General features: G+C 42.2%; 1 protein-coding gene and 1 non-coding gene across 3 annotated transcripts in view; both read right to left on the bottom strand.

Annotated features, from left to right (window-relative positions):
• Positions 1-5,781, bottom strand: part of Myh7b (myosin heavy chain 7B) — a 41,007-nt gene extending 35,226 nt beyond the window's left edge. Inside the window, exons 1-2 of one of the 2 annotated variants that reach the window (XM_047540917.1) lie at positions 5,714-5,781; positions 1,197-1,306 (exon numbers count right to left, since the gene is read on the bottom strand). The gene's annotated coding sequence lies outside the window, so the exon portion shown is untranslated. Of the gene's footprint in view, positions 1-1,196; positions 1,307-4,057; positions 4,075-5,713 lie in introns of those variants that run through there. The other variant, XM_047540918.1, reaches the window with a different exon arrangement.
• Positions 798-904, bottom strand: LOC124978347 (U6 spliceosomal RNA). The gene has a single exon (XR_007107383.1). It is a non-coding gene; the product is annotated as a U6 spliceosomal RNA (small nuclear RNA).
• Positions 5,782-5,850: the final 69 nt, after the last annotated feature.

Below are 5,850 nucleotides of genomic sequence, written 5' to 3' on the forward strand. Positions count from 1 at the left end.
TATATAAAGAGCTCTTAAAATTTTTAAATGGACAAAAAATTTTAAATAGACACTTCTCTAAGGAAGATACACAAATGGTCAATAAGCACAGGAAAAGATGCTTAATGTAATTAGTCATTAGGAAAATGCAAACCAAAACCACAATAAAGGCTAGGGTTGTGGCTCAGTGGTAGAGTGCTTGCCTAGCATGTGTGAGGCACTGGGTTCGATTCTCAGCACCACATATAAAACAAATAATTAAAATAAAGATCCATTGACAATTTAAAAAATATATTTAAAAAAACACAATAAGATGCCACTTCACACCAACTAGTATGGCCATAATTAGACGAGTACTCATAAAGATGTAAAAACAGAAACTCTGACACTTTGGAAACTTTTCTGACACTTTCTGAAACTTTTCCACTTTGGAAAACAGTTAGAAATTCCTCAAAAAGTTAAACATATAGTTACCACGTAACCCAGAAATTCTACTCCTAGGTATTTACTCAAGAGAATTGAAGACATTCACAAAAAACCTGTGGGTGAATGTTCTGAGTATCATTATTCATAACAGCAAAAAATGGAAACGACCCAAACGTCTACCATTTGAATGAATGATTGAATCTTGCAAATATGCTAAATGAAAGAAACAAGACACAAAAGGCCACAAAATGTATGACTGCATTTATATGAAATATCTAGAACAGGGAAATTCATAGAGACAAAGGAAATTACCAGTATTCAGAGCTGGGGTGTGGGAAGAATGGGGAATGTCTGCCAATGGGTATGGGGCTTTTTTTTTTTTTTTTTTTTTTTTTAATATGGAACACTTCATGAATTTGTGTGTCATCCTTGTGCAGGGGCCACGCTAATCTTCTCCGGATTGTTCCAATTTTACTATGTGTGCTGCTGAAGCAAGCACGGGACGGGGCTTCTGTACAGAATGATGAAAATGTACTGCAATTAGTGGGGATGGTTGCACAATCTTGTGACTATACTAAAACCCACTGAATTGTGTCTTAAAAGGATGAATTTATTTTTAAAAAAAGGATGAATTTTATGGTATCTCAATAAAAAGTTGCACAGGGTACCATGCCAGTGGTAAAATGTGTACTTAGCATTCACAAGGTCACAAGTTTGATCTCAAGCACCACGTAAACAAAAAAACAAAGTTGCACAGGGATAATAAACACCAAATTCAGGAGAGTCCTTACCTGGGGGCACAGGGAGTTCAGCCATAGTGGGGCACACGTGGGCCTTCAGCTACACAGTAGTCCCCCTCTTATCCAGGGCTTCACTTTCCATGGATTTAGTTACATGTGGTCTGAAAATATTGAACAGAAATTTTTAAAAATAACAATTCATAAGTTTTAAATAACCTCTATTACAATATATTGTTAGAATTTCTCCATTATTACTTACCATTGTTTATCTCTTACTGTGCCTAACTTATAAATTAAGCTTTATCATAAGTATGTACATATAGGAAAAAAATATAGTTTAAAGAGTTTGGTACTATTTGTGGTTTCAGGCGTCCACTGAGGGTCTTGGAATATATCCCCCACAGATAAGAGGGTATTACTACTATATTAGCAATGTTTTATTTCATAAGCTGTATAGTAGGTATGTGGTTGTTCATTACATTAATATCTTTCTCAGTGTTATCAAAATAAATAAAATTTAGAAATATTTACTGAGTTTAGACCTAGATTAAACATTGAATTCCATGGGTGGTATAATGAAGAATAAACCAGATCCCATCATGTCCAAAAGTGAGTAGAGAAGTAGTAAGTAGAGAAAATGGTATTAAGTGAGCCATCTTTACTTTCTGGGCTTCTCTTTGCTCACAAGTAAAATGACAGCTAGATTAGAAGCTTGTAAGAAGAAGGTCTCTGAGGATCCTGGGGCCTAGAAGTGCATCTCAGCCCATAGCCCCTCCACAAGTTCACCATACAAGATGAGAGCATGGCCCTAGAGCCAGTCCTGGTGCCAGCAGTCACTGAGAGCGGGCCCAAGGCAAAGTCCACCTTCTCTATGTCTGTGTCTTCTCAGTAAAATAAGACCAGTAACTTTTCCCTCCCAGCATTACTGTAGGAGTGTAAATGAGATAGCACATATAAAGTGTCAGGACAGGCCTGGCACACAGTAAATCCTCAACACATGGGAGAGTCCTCACTTCGATTCCACAGGTATTTCCTGAGCTGCACCACTGAGCCAGGCCATGCTAGGGGAGAGAAGGCAGAGGAATTCCACTCTGAATGGCCAAAACAGTGGCCCCTAGCCAGGTGGGGAGACAGCCTCATAAATAACAATGCCAGGCAGGGTGTTGTCACTGCTAAAGAGAGACAACAGGCATGTGCACAGATGCAGAACATGTGTGATGCAGACACTGGGGATGGGAGGTGTCCCAATCAAAAGGCCCAGTCCAGACTTGGAAAGAGGCCCTCACCAGGGGCAAAGGCAAGGCACAAAGTTAAGGGACAGGTCTCCATTCACACTGTAGTGCAGCCCTCCTTGTGTCTCCCCCCCCCCCACACACACACCTAATTTATACTCCAATGTTCCCACAAACTAGAACAGAGACTTCAATGAATTCAATTGTCAGCTCATGGACATCCTAAGGTAGGTGAGGTGGGGGATACAATGTCTAACAGTGTTAAGCAGTCTAATCTGGCAAGTCAGGATACCTCTTCAAACCTCCACTTCTCCCACCATAAAATGGAGATCATAATCAGAAACAGTGGCACATGACTATATTCCAAGTTCATGGCCAGCCTCCGCAAAAAAGAAAAAATTAAAGGACTGGGGATGTGGCTCAGTGGTAAAGCACCCCCGGGTTTAATTCCCAGTACGAGAGAGAGAGACAGAGACACACACACACACACACAGACAACTACTGACAAGTTGTGGAATGAGGATTTAAACCCAGATCTGAGATATCAAAGGCTCAGTATATCATTATCATCTCTCTGTACTCCAGAATCTACAGCTTCCCTGTAGTCCAGTAAATGGAATCCATTCTTGCTATGGAGTGAGGACCCAGTAAAGGTTTGGAGCCAGAAAGATCATGGGTAAGTTCCCTCATCCTGGATTTCTTGATCTAAGAATGGATCAAGAATTGATCTTGGGCTGGGGTTGTGGCTCAGAAGTAGAGTACTCGCCTAGCATGTGAGAGGCATTGGGTTCAATTCTCAGCACTGCATATAAATAAATTAAAAATAAAGTCCATTGACAACTAAAAAAGTATTTAAAAAAATAAGAATTGATCTTGATCTTGGAAATACAAGAAATTCCTAAGAGGGCCTAAGAAGATCTGTGGATTCCTCTACATGGTACACACAAAAATTTGTGTCTAATAAAGATTCTCAAAGGAATCTAAGCATCAAAATTAACAAACCACTTGATCTCACTTAGTATGTTTTCTTATCCACTCAATGGAGAAAACAGTGCCTTGAAAGACTGTGAGGGGATTAAATGATATAATTTGTAAGGTACCTGAAACATCCTAAATTCTCAATAAGCATCAGTATCCACTCTTCCTCCCTTCCTAACCTATTTTCATCATTCATCAAATGTTACTGAGTATCTACTATGTGGCAGGTGCTGGGAGGTGAAGTGGTGAACATGACAGATTTTGGTCCAATTTTGATGGAGCTCACATTTTAATAGAGGGAAACAACAGACAAAAGTAACAATTTCAGGGGCTGGGATATAGCTCAATTGGCAGAGTGCTTGCCTCACATGCACAAGGCCATGGGTTCAATTCCCCAGCATCACAAAGAGTAACAAAGAGTAACAATGTCAGGTACTAACCACTACTATGAAGAACACTCACAGGATTATGTGATACATATTGATGGCACCTGACAGGGTGGCATCTAAGAAGAAAACATCTGAAAGACAAGGAACCAAGTCATGCCAGTTTTAGGGGTAAAGCATCTCACAGAGGGAGAAGGAAAGGCCAAGCCCTGCTAAAAAGACCTAGTCCCACCACAGATTGGGTCACTTTGAACACATCATTTAATTTGTGAGGTTCAGCTGCCACACCTTCAAAATAAGAATTAAGCAGCCTTACCTGCCACAATGTGAGGGGATTCAATCAAAGGACTGTTAAGATCTGGAATCCTCCCCAAATCTCACCAACAGATACCCAATACATGTCACTGGGTACCCATCTTGGAAGTGGGGAACCTGCACAGAGAACCTAGGTCACATTTTTATATTTTTCATTCATACTGTGCTAGAAATAACTTCTTTTGTTCCTGGTTAATGCAGTGGCCTTTTTTCGCCCGCTGCCAGCTGAGGACTATTACAATAATGCTACTTCATATCCCCCTGAGGTACAGAAGCAGACAAGGAAAAGACATCAACAAACACTGTTCTGGCAATAAACAGATCACCTATCTGTCACACCTGCCCTCATCCACACAAGAATATTAGTGGGTTCAGCTGGTCCTGTAGTCAAGAAACTGTATGTTTTCTGTAAGGAGTTAGAAGGATTTTGGACCCTAAATTGGGCCACTGAATTATATAATCAGTCATAGTTTTCCCTCCAAATTCTCTATCCATCCCCTCCTTTTTTCCATCCCCATAACCACTGCCTGGCTCACATTTATTGCCTCACCACCCTGTCTGAGTTCTCTCTAGCCCTAGTCTCCCCACTTTCAAACCATTTGCCACATTGTAACCAACGCCTAACATACAACATTGACCATGTCTCTCTCCTGGTTAAAACCCTTCCACAGCTCTCCACTGTCCACTGGATAAGCACCAAACACCTTGACCTGATATCCAAAGCTACCTCTCCAGGATAGAGCCCCCAACAGCCAGGTTTTCCTCATTATCTACACCAAACCTTTGTCTCTAAAACAAGTCCAACAAGCCTCAGGATTATATACACCTTTGTTGGTTTTGTTTTTGCTACTTGGAATACCCAATCTCTTACCTCCACCCCAACACATTCTAACCCATTCTTCAAGATCTGAAGAGCAGCCTTCCTTAAGTCCTCCAAAAAAGTACTAGTGACTGTCTACCTTCGTAATCGGATTGAAGACAGGGGCTAAATTTTACTCATGGTTAATCCCTAGGGCTTGGACCGATATATTTCGTTTAACTTAACTAAAATTCTCATTAGGTGCTTCAAATTGCAAACGATCCTCTCATAACCTAGGAGAAGGAACAGTTAAGATGCTGAGGGCTGCCAAAGAGTAAAGTGGCGGTAGGATCATAAATCCATATATTAAACAAAATAAAATGTAAAAAACCGAAACTGCCCCAGATCCTGATGCAAGAGGCATCCAAAGGGTCTGAGAAACACTGGGTCACCCTCGAACACTCCTGACTTCAAAATTCCAGGAAAAATAAAAATGCTTTCCTTTTGCTTCTAAGGTTTGCCCTACTGCTACCTTAGGGGAGAAAAATCAGGTGGGTTTTTCTGGGATTTGAGTGGTCTAGGAAAATAACCTGGGCGCCAATGCTGGCTCAGCGCCTAACAGGCTACACGACCCTGCGCCAGTCCCTGCCCCTAAGACTCTATTACCACGCCCACCCCCGCCCAACCCCTGAGGTCGTGACTGTCCCTCTTGAGCATTAGTTTCCCCATCTTACACTGGACGTCGACAGCTGTGCTCTGACCCTCTATGAACTAAGCATACCCCCAGCACCCCGACGACCCAGCCTGACCCCTCCCATACTTCCCAAGTCCGGGTTCGCCTGGGTGCAGAAGACGCACCCTTAAAACTAAGATCGCCCTCACACGGACTGCCCCTTCCCGGCCGCCGTCCACCTCCACGGGCACGGTCTCTACCCCCTACCCCCGCCCTACCCTTTAAGTCCAACGGGGGCGGTCCGCGCAAGCGCACTGGGCCA

Source organism: Sciurus carolinensis, chromosome 2 (genome assembly GCF_902686445.1).
Source record: "Sciurus carolinensis chromosome 2, mSciCar1.2, whole genome shotgun sequence".
NCBI lineage: Eukaryota > Metazoa > Chordata > Mammalia > Rodentia > Sciuridae > Sciurus > Sciurus carolinensis.